At 51.9% G+C, this 22,831-nt stretch overlaps 1 pseudogene; it reads left to right on the top strand.

Moving 5' to 3' along the window:
* The first annotated feature begins 11,284 nt into the window (after nt 1-11,284).
* LOC143695055 (E3 ubiquitin-protein ligase PHF7-like) lies at nt 11,285-15,415 on the top strand (annotated as a pseudogene).
* The last annotated feature ends 7,416 nt before the right edge of the window (nt 15,416-22,831 follow it).

Raw genomic sequence — 22,831 nt, 5'->3', positions numbered from 1 at the left:
ACGGAGGAAATACCCTGGGGCAAAGAGGATGCACAGGACTCTGCCCCAGGGTATTTCCCTTCCATTTGGGACCTTTGCCTGAGAACGACACAGCTCAGAAGCTGAGTACTTTCACGTTTTCCTACTTTGGAGGCACAGAGGAGTTGGGCATCAAAGAGGGCAACAGCAGAACCCTTCTAACATGCCATTGCTAAGGAAGAGCTTCTGGCAGGCACTGTAGGGCAATACAGTGTAAAGAAGGTCAGGGTCCAGGGGATTTTCAGCAGCAGAAGTCAGTAATTAGGAAGAAGCATTTTCATCTTCATTTCTGCTTGCCAGGGCTGTGGTAGATTAATGAGAGGTAACTCTTGCTTGCATCTCAGGAATTCTAAAGGCATGCTTTGAGAAGGCATTGGGGTTTCTGCTGAGTGGTGAAAAAGCTGGTTCTCATGCCCTGAATTCCTCAAACGGGGAAAAAGGTGACAAACCAGTCATATCAAGTTTCATAGAACCCAACAAGATTTTAAAGGAAATGTGCGTTAATGTAGAGGGAGGAGCAAAGTCCGGGAGCTGACCCCAAGATCCATGCGCATTCTGTTTGTTACTGAATTCTACTCTTGGACCTTTAGAAAAAAGAAACGGAATGACACATGATCTTTGGGGTGTCCTAACCTTAGATAAAATGAGGCCGTCTGAAATGAAGATGAAACAACATTAAATCGAGTCCCAGTCATGTAGGAGAGAAAAGAAACCGCGAGAAGTTATCCACAATATTAAAAAACCCAACGCAACAGCACAAAGCAACGAGTCCCCCACACTTGTGCTGAACTGAGAAGGTATTCATGGTCTTCTGAATGCAATGACAAATGTTTAAGAATACATAAGGGATCCCTAGAACAAAGTGGAGCAGAGATGTAGCTTAGAAAATCTGGCAGGGGCAGATTCTGTCCTTCCCAAATCTGTCTTCTCCACTCTAAGTATTTCACTTGAAAGGAGGAATTTTTCCTGACCAGTAGGGGAAGAATCTGGTTTTGGCTTTTTTTCTCTATGGGTGCTGTCATTGCAGAGCCTTATGCCCTTGGAACAATAAAGCCGGTAAAAGCCACATGGCAAGAGGATCCACGTTTCCAAGACAGCAGTTCTGAGGGTGATGATGAGCCTGAGATGTCAGAGATTGAACAGGACCAAGAAACGCAAGTTCCATTTCTCTTTGTTGTCTACTTGGCTGTAGTAGTTGGATGCTGTGGGAATATTAACTCAGGAAATGGGAAACGGACATTGCACACCTCTGAGCAACCAAAGTCATCTCGGAAAATCGTTTGTGCTGCACAGAGTCAAAACTCCCAGCAGCACATTTGATGTGAAGATGAATATGGGAAGAGAGAGTTGAGCACAAGAAATTAACTGGGTCATTTTGGTTGGACCAACTCCAAAGTGAGTTTGGCTAAAAGCCAAAGACACAGTCAGTTTTCTCTCTAAAAGTGGGTTTTGTAAAATAAAAAGCTCTATTTGGGGTTCCTAGGGAATAAAGCTTTTCACTGTATACCATTTTTCTGAAGCACTAGAGTTTGAAGTCATGTTCATGGAATTTGATAGTACAATTTAGGATGCTCAAATCCCTTTGTCCTTGTCTAGGTTTCTTTCTTTACCACGCACAGGAAGTGCTAGAGTTTTTTTCTTCTCCAAAGATGATGAACGCCTAAGAGGTATGACAGAATTTCTTCAACCCCTTTTGTATTTTTTTTCCCTTTTAAACCCTTCCTGGAATTCAGTGAGGAGGAAAAAATGCTGCCAAGTTATGAAAGTTTTCTAGTCAAAATTTGCCACCCTTATTTGTGGTCCAAGTTGTGGTAGAATCCTGTGAGAAAGTCCTGGTAAAAGAGAGGTCAAGCAGATTTCTGGCTTTCTTGTCTTTCAGACAATTACTGAATAGGAATCTGGACTTTTAGAGTTTACCAGAAGCTTAGTCACTTGTCAGGTTACCTAGACATTTTGGATCCTTTCAGGTATTTAAATCATCTTTAACTTTTTCCTCTCTTTCTGGTGTTACCGTTAGAAACGTTTGAGTGTTCTTCTTGTGAGCCACGTATGTCCCTGTGGTTCTTTGTGCTAATGCATCTGGGGCTTTCTCTTCTGAATCCAGTCAATTTTGTATTTAGAAAGAAAGACAACAACAACCAAAGGAAACATACACACAGTGCCCAAAACCTGCACAGGCCACCAAAACAATTGCTGGTTCTATTTTGTAGACTAGAGTCTTAAGACAAGCTTAAAGGATGTGCCTTCCATGAGACTGATGAGATAACTGTGATGAAAGGCACTGCTGTGTTCACACAGTTAGCGGCCTGCAATCTTCCAGCCAGCCTGATTTACAGGGTGTGTTGAAATGGAGAGCTCAGGCCTCAGCAGGCCTCAGTTCTGGGGGAAGGTGTGGGGTGCTGGTGCTGAGCTTCAAATGAAAGAGCTGCAATTTCACTGCAATTCAGATTGCAGCATGTTGAGGAAAACTGCTGCTGCCTTTCTTTCCATGTTCTTAGCACAGCAGGCCGCAGTAGGGAACATTTCTGCTGAAGCCAAGGTGTGGTGGGGGGCAGGAGAACAGGAAGGATGGTGAAGAATTGATTTCTGATTTTAGTGCTGTGTTGGTCATGATTGTTAGGAGCAGCAGCACAATCACAAGCGTTTAAGCCTATTAATTGGTTGTTTCTTTTGTGCAGAGGGTCCACAGTTATTTTGTAGATTGGTAGAACTCAGTGAAGAAAAAGAGGGTTAGGAAGACAGACGTAGATTATTGTTTGAGGTGAGTATGTAACATCTGTTCCCTGGTAAGTCTGGGGGAAAGCTGAGCCTGGGGAGGGATTGCAGGTATGAATGTGCATGCAAAATGAATTCAGGACCTCAAGTAAAGCTTTAAATTTGTAATGAAGAGGGAAGAGAAGTTTTTTAGTGTAGCGGTGTGTAGAACATCTCGTTGTGTGGTCCAGTCAGGTAAACCGTTACATCTCTGTACGTTACAGGTGCAGCTACTTAACTGTATGTAAGGATAGTGAATGTAGAGACTTCTCCTAATAGTGGATTCAGAAACTTCTTGGAAGAATTTGTTAGATTTTCATTATTTTCTGGAACGCCGAAGGAAGCATAAGGATAGCCTATAGGAAGTGCAAGCAAACCAATAAACCTTTTACTGATTAGAAGCGAGTCACGTTTGTTTCTTGAAGGAGTTGCCAAACAACGTTACTTTCAAAATCCTTTCAAAGGTCTAACAGGGATCAATAGCAGCAAACCCTGTTAGGCCGTGTTTGGGAGCTGGGGCTGAGGCTCTTGTGTCCTGGGGAGCCACGGGAAGGCTCCAGTCCTGACTGTGCGGCCAGGCCGGGGCCATGGAGCTCCAGCCCATCCCTGGTGGATGCAAGGGCCAGCAGGAATGTCAAGGGACCCCAGGGCCGGGCCAGGCCAGGCCAGAGCAGCGCCCCCAGCCCTCCAGGAGCGGATGGGCTCTGCCAAGCCCAGCCTGGGCACCGCCCCCAGCCCAGGGACAGGCGGGTGCTTTGCCCAAGAGCCGTGCCCAGAGCAGCAGAGCTGTCACAGCCCCAGCTGGTTCTGCTCTGCGTCAGGCCCGAGCAGGGCCCGTGGGTGCCCTGGGCAGTGCAGGAGCAGCACAGGAGCAGCTGCCAGGGCCTGGCGAGGCACAGGGGTCAGCCTCGGCTCGGTTACACAGCATGCAGGCTGCAGGGGACAGAGCCAGTGGCAGCGGACATGAGCAGCTCTGCGGGGCTCTGAGCCTGCAGCAGCATCGGCCCCAAGGCTGCTCTGTCCCTGCCTGGCTGATGGGCAGGGCTGGAGGCTTGCAGAGCAGGGGCCATTGCGGGCACGGCTGTCCCAGGAGCTGCCCCCTGGCCCAGCTGGGCCCCACTTGGGCAGGAGGGAGGCTCCCAGCACCCGCATGGCCGAGCAGCTCCTGCCTCCCCCTGCCTCTGCTCTGATCCCCACACTGCCTGCTGCCACAAGAGCCCCTGGGCCAGGCTGTCACAGGGCTGCTTTGCCCTCACCTGCCTCCCTGGCACCAGGGCCCTCCTGCTTGCTGCCAGCCATGGCCGGTGTCTGCGCTGAGTCCCCTCTCCTCCAGTGACATGGTCACTTTGAGGTTTTTATTTCTGTCTCACTATGCGAGGAAGAAGAGTGGAGGGGAGTTTGCAGAGCAGGCCCAGAGCCACGAGGCTCTACTCCCTGCTCAGCCCTGCGTGAGCCCTGCTCCTGTCCACCTTCTGCTCCCGTTGTTGCGTTGAGGAACACTGCAGTGTCCTCTGGCTGTTCCTTCGCTGATTCTGGGGAGAGGCAGGTGAGCCTGCAGCACAGGCCCAGAGCCCCGAGGTTTGTTTCATGTTTTAACCTGCATGGATCTCCTTTTAGGATAGGTGGAGAAAAAGGAGCAGGCTGCTGAAGTTGCTTCAGTTTCTACCACAAAAAGCAATGTGTTTTTACTAGCAGAAAACACCTGTTTTCCAACAGCCTATTATTAAAAATTTGCCTTTCCATGGAACCAGCAGGAACGCATCAGGGATCAGCATCCATTGGCAGAACAATGACTTTTACTAACTACTTACTACAGAACTACTAAAAAGCGGAACACTACTTTTACTAACTGATGGCTTCCATGGAATCTAAGCACTCAACTCCCTTTATGTGGCGTATGTGAAGGACAACTGCAAGAAATCCTGCTATTAAATTCATAGCACTGGACAAAGAAATACCTGACTGCTTTTTCAGAGTTTAATGCACTAACAAAATGACACAGGCAGACCTTTTTCTTGTCGAAACTTTTTGAACGTTTTTTCACACCCTCATGTTCCTCCTGATATAGTTGAGATTATCTAAGTAATTAGATTTGGTATCTTTTCAGGCTTCCCATTCATGCCCTGAATATTTTGCCAGACCTTCCTTTTTTTTTTCAATTCTGTGGTTTCCCTCTGGTGTTTTAAATCAGATGTTTCAGTATTTTACTATCTGTGGTGCTACTCTCTCGGATCTAGTGAAGAGGGCCAAGCAGTGCCGGTCTGCCGGCAGGTCCCAGGCGCCGCTCCTGCTGGCGGCCCCGGGGCAGGAGCGACGCCGGCGCTGCCATGGCCGGGCTTCCCTCAGGTGTCGGCACTGCCAGCCCGGCTCTGCCCAGCGGCCCCGGCGCTGCCATGGCCGGGCTTCCCTCAGGTGTCGGCACTGCCAGCCCGGCTCTGCCCAGCGGCCCCGGCGCTGCCATGACTGGGCTTCCCTCAGGTGTCGGCACTGCCAGCCCGGCTCTGCCCAGCGGCCCCGGCGCTGCCATGGCAGAGCTTCCCCCAGGTGTCGGCACTGCCAGCTCGGCTCTGTCGGGGGCTCTGGCACCGCCACGGCGCACGGCAGCTCTGGCACTGCAGCCTCGGCCAGCAGCCCGATCTGCGGACTGGGACCCCGCAGCGGCCGCACGCTTCTCCCTGAGCCCGAGCAGCGACTGCACCCTCCCAACAGCGCGCCGGGAATGCGCCCACGACCAGCGCGGGCTCGGCTCTGGGCAGGAACCGCCCCGCCCCTCACACCCGCCCGCCCCTTCCCGCCCTCCGGCCCCGCCGCGCGGCGCCCGCGCTGTCATGGCGGCTCTCGCCCACAAGGCAGCGCCCTGAGCCCTGCAATGGCGCCGGCAACGTTCTGGCACTCTGGAAGGCGCGGGCGGGCACCTCTTGCAAACTGGGCCATACGTCCCATTTCCTGAAGAAAACACGTCCTGTCGTGCCTGGCCTCTACACACTTCCGAGCCTGATCAACAAGAACAGACGTTTAACCTGTGACACACATAGCAGCCTACAAGCTCGAAGTGATGGCCAGGTGTTAGAAAAGCAAAGTACTTGTTGCTAGAATTGTCTTTTAAGACTCAGGGCTGGGCAAGTTTCACTGATCTCAGACCCAGAAGGAGGTTGACAAAGCTTGGGAAGAAGGATGCCCACTGATAGTGGACACAAAGCATGCAGAATTTAGGCGCAATAAGGACATCTGCTAGAACTGCCAAGATAAAGAAAACATTCATGAAGCCAACTCAGGAAATATGCTGAGATGAGCACCAGCTGGGTAAAATAGAGTGTGATGTTTGCAGGCAACAGGACTTTGGCACCCAGATTATCCTGGGGCTGGCCATGGGATGGTTCTGATCACCAGAACACATGAAAAGACGGTGCAGTGCAAGTGCTGGGCATTGTGCTTCATAGAACCCAGATGAAAAAGCTGGGGAGACTGTGCTGGATTCTTGTGTGGTATCTGCCCCTTCTGTGTAAAATGCCAATCACTTGTTTTAAAATTTTAAAAGTAATAAATTAGTTACAAAAGTAGTAATAAAAATTAGAGAAATAAGAATTTGGACAATTAAGAGTTAGGACAATAAAGGACAATAAAAAAGGCCAAGAATTACAGATGTCTGGGTGCTCTGCTCTGCCTCAGAACACACTTTGCTAACAAAGGATTAACCCTTACAAGTAATAGCCTGTTGCATATACATATATCTCATACACGATGCCAAAATTCTTTTCAAACAATGGGTGTTTTCTTGTGAGTGTCAACCCCTCCCTCATCTTGTAAATCAATTGTCTTGGTCCCTCAAAGTCTGGTTCTTCCCAATAAGGAGGCAATATTTCTTCTCTTAGAGTTTTGGCGTCTTGTTACTGTTATCTCTGCTTGAGCTATTTAGAAAAAGTATCTTTCACAGTTTCTGTAGCCTAAAACTATATTCACCACACTACTTTAAAAGATTAGTATAGGACTACAAAAAAGGATTAATACAACATAACTTTCCAACATAACACATATAGTATTAATTTTAATATTTGCGAAAAGCCAATCATATAATACGCATTTTTCACACCTTCTCTGCTCCTTCTTCTTCTCAAAATATATTGTACACCTGACTAAAAAAACCTACTTAGAGCCATGCTCAGTGCCTTATTCTGAAAACTTACAGCTGACTTACAGGTTTAGCACCTTACAGAGCAGGTTTGAGACCCTGGAACTGGAGGGACAGACAAGTGATGAAGTGGGCACAAGTCCTTCTGGAATAGAGGGGGCACCTAGGGCAAGTCAGCCAACACCATGCATCGTGACCACCTCTGTTCCAGGGGAAGGCAGGGTCCTTGCAGGCCTTCCCAAAAGCATCTCAAGGGAAGGTTTCCATCTCCCCCTGCCCTGTTTCCTTGACTTTAGCTGAATCTTTCTCTGACAGAAAGACAGGAAGCTCAGGTGTGTTAGGAGATTAGTGTGAGCATTGGCAGAGGTGAATGGTGAGGAATCCAGAGGCTTGTGCAACTCTCTTCCATGAAGAGTCCCTTGTTGTATATTTCCAATAAACCAGAGCTGAAATGGCAAGGCAGCGATTGGGGAAATACAGCACTGAGACAATAAAGCTGTAAGATGCCTTGTTTTGAGAGGGACAAGTAAGACAAGAAACATTCAAACAGCAAATACTGAGAAGATGAAGAAAAAGCCAAATTTTTCTAAGGTTTTCTAATGTTTGTTTTCTTCTCTGCACCTTTTGAAGATTGCCTATATCCTATTTCCATTGTTTTCTTTTTTCCTGTCTTGAGAATGAATTTTGCATTCTGGATATTTTAAGTCGGACATAAGACAAGTTCCATATTGTTTGGCAATCATGAAAAGGTAAGTTTAGAGGTAACATCCATTATCTTTGATGATTGGATCAGACTCAATTTTAAATAGCCTTGTATGTCATGCTCATATGCAAAGATGCTAGATTGATCCTTTGAAGGGCATTAAACCAAGAAACAAGTACTTCAAAAGCTCTGGAGGTGGCTGCCATGGTGAGTTTCCCTGAGGTGTCACAGCCCCAGGCCTGCTCCATGGCAGATTTCCTGAGGACTGGCAGTCCCAGCCCCGTTCCATGGCCGGTTTCCCTGAGGTGTCACAGCCCCAGGCCTGCTCCATGGCAGATTTCCCTGAGGTGTCACAGCCCCAGCCCCGCTCCATGGCCGGTTTCCCTGAGGTGTCACAGCCCCAGCCCCGCTCCATGGCCGGTTTCCCTGAGGGCTGGCAGTCCCAGCCCCGCTCCATGGCCGGTTTCCCTGAGGTGTCACAGCCCCTGCCCCGCTCCATGGCCGGTTTCCCTGAGGTGTCACAGCCCCATCCCGCTCCATGGCCGGTTTCCCTGAGGTGTCACAGCCCCAGCCCCGCTCCATGGCCGGTTTCCCTGAGGGCTGGCAGTCCCAGTCCTGCTCCATGGCCAGGTTCCCTGGTCACTTTGAGGTGCTGTTCCTCTCTCTCTATGGGAGAAAGGAGAGGCCGGGGAGCTTGCAGAGCAGGCCTAGAGCCACGAGGGCTCTACTCCCTGCTCAGCCCTGCGTGAGCCCTGCTCCTTCCCTCCTTCTCCTCCCGCTGTCAGCTCGCACTGACACTCGGCCTGAGCCCAGCGTTCCCTTTTGGGGCCAAGGGAAATCTCTGCTCCTGCCTCTGGCACAGGGCGCTCTGCCAGCAGGTCAGGGAAGGAGACAGCCCCAGAGAGAGGCGTGAGCAGTGGAGGAAAGCCAACATCACTGCAGTCTTGCAAAAGGGCACCAAGAAGGAGCCAGGAAAGTGCAGGCCCATCAGCCTCAGCTCCATCCCCAGAAAGGTGACAGAACAGCTCCTCTTGGATGCCATCTCTGAGCCTGTGCAGTAACAGGAATGGAAACCATGCTTGACCAATCCCACAGCCCCCTCTGCTGCAGTGACTGGCTGGGTTTGTGAGGGGAGAGCAGTGGTTGTTGTCAGCAGGGACTTCAGCAAGGCTTTGTCCCTGCCTCCCCTAACAGGCTCCTGAGGCAGCTCAGGGCCAGTGGGGCAGAGAAGTGGCCAGGGCAGCTCCAAACTCAGATAGCTGTGAGCTCAGGGGGCCGTGCTGGGGCCAGCCTTGTTTGCCTTATTCCCCAGTGACCTGGCAGAAGGGACAGAGCGCTGCCTCAGCGTTTGCTGATGGGACAGAACCGGGAGCAGGGGCTGAGGCACCACAAGGCTCTGCTGCATTCAGTGAGACCTGGACAAGCTTAGAGAGTTGAGCAGAGAGGGACCAATTGAAATTGCACTGGGGAAAGCCTCTAGAAGAGCTTCAGGCTCTGTAATTACCAGGCAACAGAAGTGTTTTAGTACACTGGAGTCTATAACGGTGTCTTGTAATGTCGAGTCAGGGAAACCCCTGCTTCTGTGGGTGTTCCAGGACCAGTTCCTTGTATGTATGTCAAGAATGTCTTGGAGAGAAACATGAATGAATTCAGAAACTTCCCCAGATATTATTTTGGATTTTCACAATTTTCTGGAATGCCAGGTGAAGTGTAAGGATGCCAAAAGGAAAGTGAAAGCAAACCAATAAATCTTTAAAACATCAGAAGCCTCTCCAGTTTGTTCCTTGAAGAAGTTGCCAAACAATGTCACTTTTGAAATCCTTTGAAAGATCTAATAGGAAAAAGCATTGGCCAAAAGTGCTGCCCTGTGTTTCTGAACAGCAACATGCATTTTGTGTTGATGCAAGGTTTGTACCAGGGTTTGGGGTTTTTGTGTGTGTGTGTGCTTTGAATGTGAGTGTTTGCAGGACTATTAATAATTAGACCATGTACTGAAGAGAACATGTTACTGTGTTGTGCTGTCCAGTGCTGAAGAGGGTTGAGACAGAGCAGGTAGCTGTGTGTCTGTGTGTAACTTGCATGAGCAGCACCGGAGCAGTGCCCAGGGCCTGGAGAAGCAAACGGGTTCTTCCCGGTGCTGAGGACAAAGCGTCCAGAGCTCGGGATTGTCCGGCCAAGCTCTTCTGGCTCCTTGTGCTTTGAGCCCTGGCCAGGAGCCCTGCAGAGCCCTGGGTGCAGCTTCCCAACTTCCCCCTCTTCCTCTGCCTCCTCCCTTCCTCCAGGGTAAAGGCACTCCCTGGCATTGCACTGGCTGTGCCTCCGTCCTAGACCAGTGAAGGGATCGTTTCCCAGCCAAGGTGGCTCTCCCATGGAGACAGGAAAATGGACAAACTCCTGCTGCCCCAGCATCAGGCAGGTGCAGGGTGTCCCTGCCTGTCAGCCCCTGCCCTGCTTCCCAGAGATCCCACTGCTTGTTCTAGAAGTCATGGATCTGGATTTCCAGGAGCATGTTTACATAGACATCAATGACAAAAATTGACAAGAATTGTTTGTGCGTCTCTTCCTGATTTGTTTCCAAGGTATTTTCTAGTAGGAAAGCATGGACCAAACTGGCAAAGTTCCTATAATGCAGGAAAAGCATCCTCCTGCCTTTGACTTGGGTTGAGAACTGTTGCAAGCACTCCTGTCAAACGTACACAGAACATTCTCAGTGAATTTTCTGAGTTTCCACAGAGTCAGTAGAAAAGATGACGTTTCTAAGGAGCTTAATACAAATTTTTCCATTTATATGAAATGTCAAAGTTATTAGTTCATAGGATGACAGGATAACAGAGGTCTGGAGGCAGCTGTGATGGTCTCCAGGTTTATCTCCTGTAGCCAGTGGTGATCAGCAGCAGCATCAAATCAGGTTCATCTTAGTTTTCTCCAGACAGGTCTTGAGGAAAACATCAGTTCACCTAGAGCAGGGATTGAATCTCTGCCGTGCAGGAGACTCCGCACAGGCTCTCTGGGCCACCGGCTGCCAGGGGCAGGAGCAGAGATTTCCCTTGGCCGGGGCCGGAGCCCTGGCGTGGCAGTGCCTGAACAGCACCTTCCTGCCTGCAGTACCACCCTCGATGGCTGCCCCAGGGCCTGGCATTTGACCCTGCACTTGCTGCAGGAGTCCTGGCCCTGGTTCCACCCTGAGCAAATGCTCGGACCCATCTCAGAGCCTCGGTGCCCGAGGAGGCCGCCACAAGTGGATGCCAGGGACCTGAGGCCATGGCTGCCCCAATTTTGGGTACACGGTGCTGATGTCAGAGTGGCCATTGTGACCTGTGCGACCAAGGCCACAAAAGGGAACGCTGGGCTCAGGCCGAGTGTCAGTGCGATCTGACGACGGGAGGAGAAGGTAGGGCAGGGACGTGGCTGCTCAGGGACCAGAGGGGCCCCACACCTCGGGGCTCTGGGCCTGTGCTGCAGGCTCACCTGCCTCTCCCTTCCCAGAATCAGCGGAGGAACAGCCAGAGGACACTGTGGTGTTCCTTAACGCAGCGACGGGAGGAGAAGGCGGACAGGAGCAGGGCTCACGCAGGGCTGAGCAGGGAGTAGAACCTCGTGGCTCTGGGCCTGTCCTGCAAACTCCCCCCCCCCACTCTTCTTCCTCCCATAGAGAGAGAGGACCAACACGTCGGGCGACTATGTCACTCCAGGAGAGGGACTCAGAGCAGACAGCTGCCATGGCTGACAGCAAGCAGGAGGGCCCTGGTGCCAGGGAGGCAGGTGAGGGCAAAGCAGCCCTGTGACAGCCTGGCCCAGGGGCTCTTGTTGCAGCAGGCAGTGTGGGGATCAGAGCAGAGGCAGGGGGAGGCAGGAGCTGCTCGGCCATGCCGGGGCCGGGAGCCTCCCTCCTGCCCAAGTCGGGCCCAGCTGGGCCAGGGGGCAGCTCCTGGGACAGCCGTGCCCGCAATGGCCCCTGCTGTGCAAGGCCTCCAGCCCTGCCCATCAGCCAGGCAGGGACAGAGCAGCCTTGGGGCCGATGCTGCTGCAGGCTCAGAGCCCCGCAGAGCTGCTCATGTCCGCTGCCACTGGCTCTGTCCCCTGCAGCCTGCATGCTGTGTCGCCGAGCCGAGGCTGACCCGGACGTGTGCGGTGACAAACTGGAGAAGGGTGGGCTCTGTGCCCACGTGTTCTGCATGGTGAGTGACTCCGGGCGCTCCCTCCACCGTTGCAATGAGCAGCTCCTGCCGCCCTCTCCTCATCAGCTCCTCCCCTTGCCTGCAGTTCTTCGCCACTCTACTATTTCGGCAAGAGATGGACTGCGTTGGACTCATGGGCTTTCTCCTTCGGGATCTCCTAATTGCAGTCCGGCGGGCGGCACAGAAGGTGAGAGCGTGACAGATTTGTGCCTGGCGAGGTTTGCCAGAGCTTAGCGCAGAGAGCAGGAAAGAAAGGCCGGCCCGACAGCCGCGACAAAGCCTGGCTCCCAGCAGCTGTGGCACAGAGGCCCTGGCACAGGAGCCTCCCTCCTCCACCAGGCGGCTCTGTGGGCTGGGACCCGGCAGCGGCCACATCCTGCGCCCTGCCCGGAGCCGTGGGGCTGCCAGGGGAGCCCTCGAGGCTGCTGCTGCTGCTGCTGATGGGGCTGCTTGGCTCTTTCCAGTACTGCTGCGTCTGCGGCCAGAGCGGGGCAACCATCATGTGCTGCAAGGAGTACTGTGACAGATGGTTCCACCTGCCCTGTGCCAAGGAGGGCGGCTGTGTCAATCAATACATTACCCCGTTCAGGTACCTCCTCTCCCTTTCTGGCCATCACTCGTGAAGGATCCAGCATTTCTCACTTTCCCCTTTGCTTTGCCCCCAGCTCCTTCTGCCCTGAGCACCGTCCAGAGCAGGAGGTGGAGGTGACTCCAGAGCCGGACACTGTTTGCCCCATCTGCATGGAGCCTGTGGAGGACAGAAAGACCTTCACAACCCTGGTGTGCCCAATGTGCAAAAGGGCCTGGTTCCACAGGGACTGCATCCAGGTTGGAGCCCTCCCCTCAGCCCTGGGGCACAGCAGGTGCTCAGCAGCAGCAGCAGCAGCAGCAGCAGGGCCTCGCTCACCCTGCCTGTGTTTGCCCTGCAGGGACAGGCCATGCGCGCTGGTCTTTTATGCCTCAAGTGCCCCCTGTGCAGAGACAGTGAGACATTCCTTGTCGACCTGTTTCTCTTGGGGATCCGAATCCCCTTCAGGTTGGTGTCCTTCTGCCTGGCCCACCAGCCAGGAGGGTACAAGTGCTGTGCTGTGCCAGGCCCTGCCCCAGGAGCCCTGGCCCTGCCCTGTCCCGTGAGTCTGGGCTTCAGCTTCGTGCCCAACTTGGAAAAGCGCTGGAGAAAGAGCAGGGACACCCTGGATCTCCATGAGGGGAGGGCAGCAGAAATTCATCATCTCTTCCTTTCTCCATCAGACAGCCGACATGGGAGGACAACGATGCCTTCGCGGAGCTAGGAGAGAGGCATGGCCAGTGCAATGCCAGGGATTGCCTTTACCCTGGAGGCAGAGAGGAGGCAGAGGAAGAGGGGTAAGTTGGGATGCTGCACCTGGGGCTCTGCAGGGAACCTGTGTGTCCACAAGGGCTCAAAGCGGGAAGAACCAGAAGCGTTTGGCCAGACAACCACCTTCTGGCACACTTTGTTCTCAGTGCTATGAGCCTGTTTCCCTCCCCAGGCCCTGGCAATTGCTCCTGTGCTCCTCCTGTGCTGCTGAGGGCACCCATAGGCGCTGCTCTGGCCTGAGAAACAGCATAGACAGATGGGAGTGTGACACCTGTGCTGGGCTTGGAACGGGTATGGGTCAAACCCCGGTGTCCCTGGGCTGGGGGCAGTGCCCAGGCCAGGCTTGGCAGAGTGCGTCCACTGCTGGAGGGCTGGGGGCACTGCTCTGGCCTGGCCTGGCCTGGGCCTGGGGGGCCTTTGACATTCCCGCTTGCCCTTACAGCCTCCAGGGTTGAGTCAGAGCTCAATGGCCCCAGGCTGGCCAGACAGTCAGGACTGGGGCCTTCTCATGGCTCCCCAGATTTGGAGGCCTTCAGCAGCAGCTCTCATAGCCGCAGGCCATTGGGTCTGGCGCACCAAATTCTGTCTGCAGAGACGAGCAGCCACAGCAGGCCCCAACACGCAGCATGGCAGCAGGTACTGCCATCCTCCTCGCTGGACAGCAGCAGCCCCAGCACATCAAGGTCACTGTACAGCAGCTCCCCTGACTCTGAGGACAGGGTCCATTCCAGACGTGCTGGGCCCGGCCGCGGGCGAAGCCGCTCTCGCCAGCAAGGTCGGGCCCCAAATCGACTTGTGCCCTTGAGGAGTCGGCGTTACAGGAGCAGCTGTAGAAGACCAAGGGCTGAGAGACCCCGACGAAGGGAGACACCTGCATGGGCGTCCCCCCAACACAACCACTCCCGTCAGCAAGGTTGGGCCCAGAGTCCAGCTGTCCGCTCCAGGAGTCGCCATGAAAGGAGCAGCGAAACAGGGCCAAGAGCTGAGAGGCCCAGGCAAAGGGAGACATCGTCAGGGGCATCCCCCAGACGCAGTCGCTCCCGCCAGCAAGGTCAGGCCCCAAATCAACCCATCCAATCAAGGAGTCGCCGTGACAGAAGCAACAGAACAAGGCCAAGGACTGAGAGGCCCAGGCAAAGGGAGACATCTGCACGGACGTCCCCCAGACGCAGCCGCTCCCGCCAGCAAGGCTGGGCCCAGAGTCCACCTGTCCGGTCCAGGAGTCCGTGTGACAGGAACAGGGGGACAGGGCCAAGGTCTGAGAGGCCCAGGCAAAGGGAGCCACCATCACAGACATCCCACAGACACAGCCGTTCCCGCCAGCAAGGATGGGCCCAGAGTGCACCTGTCCGCTCCAGGAGTCGACGTGACAGGAGCAGTGGGACAGGGCCAAGGGCTGAGAGGCCCAGGCAAACGGAGCCACCATCACAGACATCCCCCAGACGCAGCCGCTCCCGCCAGCAAGGCTGGGCCCAGAGTCCACCTGTCCGGTCCAGGAGTCGCCGTGACAGGAGCAGCAGGACAAGGCCAAGGACTGAGAGGCCCAGGCGAAGGGACACGTCTTCGGGGATGCCCCCCAGATGCAGCCGCTCCCGCCAGCAGCGCCGGGCCTCGACTCAAACTGTGCGGTCCAGGAGTCGCCAGGACAGGAGCAGGAGGACAGCAGCGAGTGCTGAGAGGCCCAGGCGTAGGGGGACATGGTCGGGGACATCCCGCAGGAGCAGCCGCTCGCACCAGCGACGTCGGACCTCAGCTGGGACCTCCAACAGCAGCACGTAGCGTCATCTTTTCTTTCTAGTCCATGTGTTGCTTGCCGGAAGTGAAGGTGAGAACGCTCAGTGCAGGGACCTTGAGATGTGCAGGTCTGTGAGAAAACCATATCAGCTCTTGATGTTTCTATTGGCAGGAAAGAAGTCTGTGCTAAATACCTTGATTTCTGTGTACCCGTGTATTCAGTGAAAAGTCACTTAAGGATGTGGCTAATTACAAAGGACTCTTGTTCCTGCCTTTAGACTCCAACCTCTGATGTTTCCCCACTGCTTACCCTTGATAATGAACCACTCCTTAACGGGCTTGGATATGCTTAGGGAGACATTCAGAGCAAGGTGGCTCTTAGGGAAGCTGTCTCTGAAAAGGACGTGTGCTGTGTTGCTATCTTTGAACAATCTCATTTCAGTAAAGCCAAAAAAAGAAGAAAGAAGAGAGTGAGGCACTGCCTCAAGTGGCTGAAGACAACTTTGACAGCTGCGGATTTGAAAGACTTGATTGGACCTTCAAAGAACAAACCAGAATAGACGGAGGAAATACCCTGGGGCAAAGAGGATGCACAGGACTCTGCCCCAGGGTATTTCCCTTCCATTTGGGACCTTTGCCTGAGAACGACACAGCTCAGAAGCTGAGTACTTTCACGTTTTCCTACTTTGGAGGCACAGAGGAGTTGGGCATCAAAGAGGGCAACAGCAGAACCCTTCTAACATGCCATTGCTAAGGAAGAGCTTCTGGCAGGCACTGTAGGGCAATACAGTGTAAAGAAGGTCAGGGTCCAGGGGATTTTCAGCAGCAGAAGTCAGTAATTAGGAAGAAGCATTTTCATCTTCATTTCTGCTTGCCAGGGCTGTGGTAGATTAATGAGAGGTAACTCTTGCTTGCATCTCAGGAATTCTAAAGGCATGCTTTGAGAAGGCATTGGGGTTTCTGCTGAGTGGTGAAAAAGCTGGTTCTCATGCCCTGAATTCCTCAAACGGGGAAAAAGGTGACAAACCAGTCATATCAAGTTTCATAGAACCCAACAAGATTTTAAAGGAAATGTGCGTTAATGTAGAGGGAGGAGCAAAGTCCGGGAGCTGACCCCAAGATCCATGCGCATTCTGTTTGTTACTGAATTCTACTCTTGGACCTTTAGAAAAAAGAAACGGAATGACACATGATCTTTGGGGTGTCCTAACCTTAGATAAAATGAGGCCGTCTGAAATGAAGATGAAACAACATTAAATCGAGTCCCAGTCATGTAGGAGAGAAAAGAAACCGCGAGAAGTTATCCACAATATTAAAAAACCCAACGCAACAGCACAAAGCAACGAGTCCCCCACACTTGTGCTGAACTGAGAAGGTATTCATGGTCTTCTGAATGCAATGACAAATGTTTAAGAATACATAAGGGATCCCTAGAACAAAGTGGAGCAGAGATGTAGCTTAGAAAATCTGGCAGGGGCAGATTCTGTCCTTCCCAAATCTGTCTTCTCCACTCTAAGTATTTCACTTGAAAGGAGGAATTTTTCCTGACCAGTAGGGGAAGAATCTGGTTTTGGCTTTTTTTCTCTATGGGTGCTGTCATTGCAGAGCCTTATGCCCTTGGAACAATAAAGCCGGTAAAAGCCACATGGCAAGAGGATCCACGTTTCCAAGACAGCAGTTCTGAGGGTGATGATGAGCCTGAGATGTCAGAGATTGAACAGGACCAAGAAACGCAAGTTCCATTTCTCTTTGTTGTCTACTTGGCTGTAGTAGTTGGATGCTGTGGGAATATTAACTCAGGAAATGGGAAACGGACATTGCACACCTCTGAGCAACCAAAGTCATCTCGGAAAATCGTTTGTGCTGCACAGAGTCAAAACTCCCAGCAGCACATTTGATGTGAAGATGAATATGGGAAGAGAGAGTTGAGCACAAGAAATTAACTGGGTCATTTTGGTTGGACCAACTCCAAAGTGAGTTTGGCTAAAAGCCAAAGACACAGTCAGTTTTCTCTCTAAAAGTGGGTTTTGTAAAATAAAAAGCTCTATTTGGGGTTCCTAGGGAATAAAGCTTTTCACTGTATACCATTTTTCTGAAGCACTAGAGTTTGAAGTCATGTTCATGGAATTTGATAGTACAATTTAGGATGCTCAAATCCCTTTGTCCTTGTCTAGGTTTCTTTCTTTACCACGCACAGGAAGTGCTAGAGTTTTTTTCTTCTCCAAAGATGATGAACGCCTAAGAGGTATGACAGAATTTCTTCAACCCCTTTTGTATTTTTTTTCCCTTTTAAACCCTTCCTGGAATTCAGTGAGGAGGAAAAAATGCTGCCAAGTTATGAAAGTTTTCTAGTCAAAATTTGCCACCCTTATTTGTGGTCCAAGTTGTGGTAGAATCCTGTGAGAAAGTCCTGGTAAAAGAGAGGTCAAGCAGATTTCTGGCTTTCTTGTCTTTCAGACAATTACTGAATAGGAATCTGGACTTTTAGAGTTTACCAGAAGCTTAGTCACTTGTCAGGTTACCTAGACATTTTGGATCCTTTCAGGTATTTAAATCATCTTTAACTTTTTCCTCTCTTTCTGGTGTTACCGTTAGAAACGTTTGAGTGTTCTTCTTGTGAGCCACGTATGTCCCTGTGGTTCTTTGTGCTAATGCATCTGGGGCTTTCTCTTCTGAATCCAGTCAATTTTGTATTTAGAAAGAAAGACAACAACAACCAAAGGAAACATACACACAGTGCCCAAAACCTGCACAGGCCACCAAAACAATTGCTGGTTCTATTTTGTAGACTAGAGTCTTAAGACAAGCTTAAAGGATGTGCCTCCCATGAGACTGATGAGATAACTGTGATGAAAGGCACTGCTGTGTTCACACAGTTAGCGGCCTGCAATCTTCCAGCCAGCCTGGGTGTGTTGAAATGGAGAGCTCAGGCCTCAGCAGGCCTCAGTTCTGGGGGAAGGTGTGGGGTGCTGGTGCTGAGCTTCAAATGAAAGAGCTGCAATTTCACTGCAATTCAGATTGCAGCATGTTGAGGAAAACTGCTGCTGCCTTTCTTTCCATGTTCTTAGCACAGCAGGCCGCAGTAGGGAACATTTCTGCTGAAGCCAAGGTGTGGTGGGGGGCAGGAGAACAGGAAGGATGGTGAAGAATTGATTTCTGATTTTAGTGCTGTGTTGGTCATGATTGTTAGGAGCAGCAGCACAATCACAAGCGTTTAAGCCTATTAATTGGTTGTTTCTTTTGTGCAGAGGGTCCACAGTTATTTTGTAGATTGGTAGAACTCAGTGAAGAAAAAGAGGGTTAGGAAGACAGACGTAGATTATTGTTTGAGGTGAGTATGTAACATCTGTTCCCTGGTAAGTCTGGGGGAAAGCTGAGCCTGGGGAGGGATTGCAGGTATGAATGTGCATGCAAAATGAATTCAGGACCTCAAGTAAAGCTTTAAATTTGTAATGAAGAGGGAAGAGAAGCTTTTTAGTGTAGCGGTGTGTAGAACATCTCGTTGTGTGGTCCAGTCAGGTAAACCGTTACATCTCTGTACGTTACAGGTGCAGCTACTTAACTGTATGTAAGGATAGTGAATGTAGAGACTTCTCCTAATAGTGGATTCAGAAACTTCTTGGAAGAATTTGTTAGATTTTCATTATTTTCTGGAACGCCGAAGGAAGCATAAGGATAGCCTATAGGAAGTGCAAGCAAACCAATAAACCTTTTACTGATTAGAAGCGAGTCACGTTTGTTTCTTGAAGGAGTTGCCAAACAACGTTACTTTCAAAATCCTTTCAAAGGTCTAACAGGGATCAATAGCAGCAAACCCTGTTAGGCCGTGTTTGGGAGCTGGGGCTGAGGCTCTTGTGTCCTGGGGAGCCACGGGAAGGCTCCAGTCCTGACTGTGCGGCCAGGCCGGGGCCATGGAGCTCCAGCCCATCCCTGGTGGATGCAAGGGCCAGCAGGAATGTCAAGGGACCCCAGGGCCGGGCCAGGCCAGGCCAGAGCAGCGCCCCCAGCCCTCCAGGAGCGGATGGGCTCTGCCAAGCCCAGCCTGGGCACCGCCCCCAGCCCAGGGACAGGCGGGTGCTTTGCCCAAGAGCCGTGCCCAGAGCAGCAGAGCTGTCACAGCCCCAGCTGGTTCTGCTCTGCGTCAGGCCCGAGCAGGGCCCGTGGGTGCCCTGGGCAGTGCAGGAGCAGCACAGGAGCAGCTGCCAGGGCCTGGCGAGGCACAGGGGTCAGCCTCGGCTCGGTTACACAGCATGCAGGCTGCAGGGGACAGAGCCAGTGGCAGCGGACATGAGCAGCTCTGCGGGGCTCTGAGCCTGCAGCAGCATCGGCCCCAAGGCTGCTCTGTCCCTGCCTGGCTGATGGGCAGGGCTGGAGGCTTGCAGAGCAGGGGCCATTGCGGGCACGGCTGTCCCAGGAGCTGCCCCCTGGCCCAGCTGGGCCCCACTTGGGCAGGAGGGAGGCTCCCAGCACCCGCATGGCCGAGCAGCTCCTGCCTCCCCCTGCCTCTGCTCTGATCCCCACACTGCCTGCTGCCACAAGAGCCCCTGGGCCAGGCTGTCACAGGGCTGCTTTGCCCTCACCTGCCTCCCTGGCACCAGGGCCCTCCTGCTTGCTGCCAGCCATGGCCGGTGTCTGCGCTGAGTCCCCTCTCCTCCAGTGACATGGTCACTTTGAGGTTTTTATTTCTGTCTCACTATGCGAGGAAGAAGAGTGGAGGGGAGTTTGCAGAGCAGGCCCAGAGCCACGAGGCTCTACTCCCTGCTCAGCCCTGCGTGAGCCCTGCTCCTGTCCACCTTCTGCTCCCGTTGTTGCGTTGAGGAACACTGCAGTGTCCTCTGGCTGTTCCTTCGCTGATTCTGGGGAGAGGCAGGTGAGCCTGCAGCACAGGCCCAGAGCCCCGAGGTTTGTTTCATGTTTTAACCTGCATGAATCATCTTTTAGGATAGGTGGAGAAAAAGGAGCAGGCTGCTGAAGTTGCTTCAGTTTCTACCACAAAAAGCAATGTGTTTGTACCACCTACTAGCAGAAAACACCTGTTTTCCAACAGCCTATTACTAAAAATTTGCCTTTCCATGGATCGAGCACAAATGCATCAGGGATCAGCATCCATTGGCAGAACAATGACTTTTACTAACTACTTACTACAGAACTACTAAAAAGCGGAACACTACTTTTACTAACTGATGGCTTCCATGAAATCTAAGCACTCAACTCCCTTTATGTGGCATATGTGAAGGACAACTGCAAGAAATCCTGCTATTAAATTCATAGCACTGGACAAAGAAATACCTGACTGCTTTTTCAGAGTTTAATGTACTAACAAAATGACACAGGCAGACCTTTTTCTTGTCGAAACTTTTTGAACGTTTTTTCACCCTCATGTTCCTCCTGATATAGTTGAGATTATCTAAGTAATTAGATTTGGTATCTTTTCAGGCTTCCCATTCATGCCCTGAATATTTTGCCAGACCTTCCTTTTTTTTTTCAATTCTGTGGTTTCCCTCTGGTGTTTTAAATCAGATGTTTCAGTATTTTTACTATCTGTGGTGCTACTCTCTCGGATCTAGTGAAGAGGGCCAAGCAGTGCCGGTCTGCCGGCAGGTCCCAGGCGCCGCTCCTGCTGGCGGCCCCGGGGCAGGAGCGACGCCGGCGCTGCCATGGCCGGGCTTCCCTCAGGTGTCGGCACTGCCAGCCCGGCTCTGCCCAGCGGCCCCGGCGCTGCCATGGCAGGGCTTCCCTCAGGTGTCGGCACTGCCAGCCCGGCTCTGCCCAGCGGCCCCGGCGCTGCCATGGCAGAGCTTCCCTCAGGTGTCGGCACTGCCAGCCCGGCTCTGCCCAGCGGCCCCGGCGCTGCCATGGCAGAGCTTCCCTCAGGTGTCGGCACTGCCAGCTCGGCTCTGTCGGGGGCTCTGGCACCGCCACGGCGCACGGCAGCTCTGGCACTGCAGCCTCGGCCAGCAGCCCGATCTGCGGACTGGGACCCCGCAGCGGCCGCACGCTTCTCCCTGAGCCCGAGCAGCGACTGCACCCTCCCAACAGCGCGCCGGGAATGCGCCCACGACCAGCGCGGGCTCGGCTCTGGGCAGGAACCGCCCCGCCCCTCACACCCGCCCGCCCCTTCCCGCCCTCCGGCCCCGCCGCGCGGCGCCCGCGCTGTCATGGCGGCTCTCGCCCACAAGGCAGCGCCCTGAGCCCTGCAATGGCGCCGGCAACGTTCTGGCACTCTGGAAGGCGCGGGCGGGCACCTCTTGCAAACTGGGCCATACGTCCCATTTCCTGAAGAAAACACGTCCTGTCGTGCCTGGCCTCTACACACTTCCGAGCCTGGATCAACAAGAACAGACGTTTAACCTGTGACACACATAGCAGCCTACAAGCTCGAACTGATGGCCAGGTGTTAGAAAAGCAAAGTACTTGTTGCTAGAATTGTCTTTTAAGACTCAGGGCTGGGCAAGTTTCACTGATCTCAGACCCAGAAGGAGGTTGACAAAGCTTGGGAAGAAGGATGCCCACTGATAGTGGACACAAAGCATGCAGAATTTAGGGGCCCTAAGAACATCTGCTAGAACTGCCAAGATAAAGAAAACATTCATGAAGCCAACTCAGGAAATATGCTGAGATGAGCACCAGCTGGGTAAAATAGAGTGTGATGTTTGCAGGCAACAGGACTTTGGCACCCAGATTATCCTGGGGCTGGCCATGGGATGGTTCTGATCACCAGAACACATGAAAAGACGGTGCAGTGCAAGTGCTGGGCATTGTGCTTCATAGAACCCAGATGAAAAAGCTGGGGAGACTGTGCTGGATTCTTGTGTGGTATCTGCCCCTTCTGTGAAAAATGCCAATCACTTGTTTTAAAATTTTAAAAGTAATAAATTAGTTACAAAAATAGTAATAAAAATTAGAAAAATAAGAATTTGGACAATTAAGAGTTAGGACAATAAAGGACAATAAAAAAGGCCAAGAATTACAGATGTCTGGGTGCTCTGCTCTGCCTCAGAACACACTTTGCTAACAAAAGATTAACCCTTACAAGTAATAGCCTGTTGCTTATTCATATATCTCATACACGATGCCAAAATTCTTTTCAAACAATGGGTGTTTTCTTGTGAGTGTCAACCCCTCCCTCATCTTGTAAATCAATTGTCTTGGTCCCTGAAAGTCTGGTTCTTCCCGATAAGGAGGCAATATTTCTTCTCTTAGAGTTTTGGCGTCTTGTTACTGTTATCTCTGCTTGAGCTATTTAGAAAAAGTATCTTTCACAGTTTCTGTAGCCTAAAACTATATTCACCACACTACTTTAAAAGATGAGTATAGGACTACAAAAAAGGATTAATACAACATAACTTTCCAACATAACACATATAGTATTAATTTTAATATTTGCGAAAAGCCAATCATATAATACCCATTTTTCACACCTTCTCTGCTCCTTCTTCTTCTCAAAATATATTGTAAACCTGACCAAAAATACCTACTTAGAGCCATGCTCAGTACCTTATTCTGAAAACTTACAGCTGACGTACAGGTTTAGCACCTTACAGAGCAGGTTTGAGGCCCTGGAACTGGAGGGACAGACAAGTGATGAAGTGGGCACAAGTCCTTCTGGAATAGAGGGGGCACCTAGGGCAAGTCAGCCAACACCATGCATCGTGACCACCTCTGTTCCAGGGGAAGGCAGGGTCCTTGCAGGCCTTCCCAAAAGCATCTCAAGGGAAGGTTTCCATCTCCCCCTGCCCTGTTTCCTTGACTTTAGCTGAATCTTTCTCTGACAGAAAGACAGGAAGCTCAGGTGTGTTAGGAGATTAGTGTGAGCATTGGCAGAGGTGAATGGTGAGGAATCCAGAGGCTTGTGCAACTCTCTTCCATGAAGAGTCCCTTGTTGTATACTTCCAATAAACCAGAGCTGAAATGGCAAGGCAGCGATTGGGGAAATACAGCACTGAGACAATAAAGCTGTAACATGCCTTGTTTTG

This window comes from Agelaius phoeniceus, chromosome 11 (genome assembly GCF_051311805.1).
Source record: "Agelaius phoeniceus isolate bAgePho1 chromosome 11, bAgePho1.hap1, whole genome shotgun sequence".
NCBI lineage: Eukaryota > Metazoa > Chordata > Aves > Passeriformes > Icteridae > Agelaius > Agelaius phoeniceus.
The sequence above is the reverse complement of the archived record's forward strand: the minus strand, read 5'-3'. Positions and strand labels throughout refer to the sequence as shown.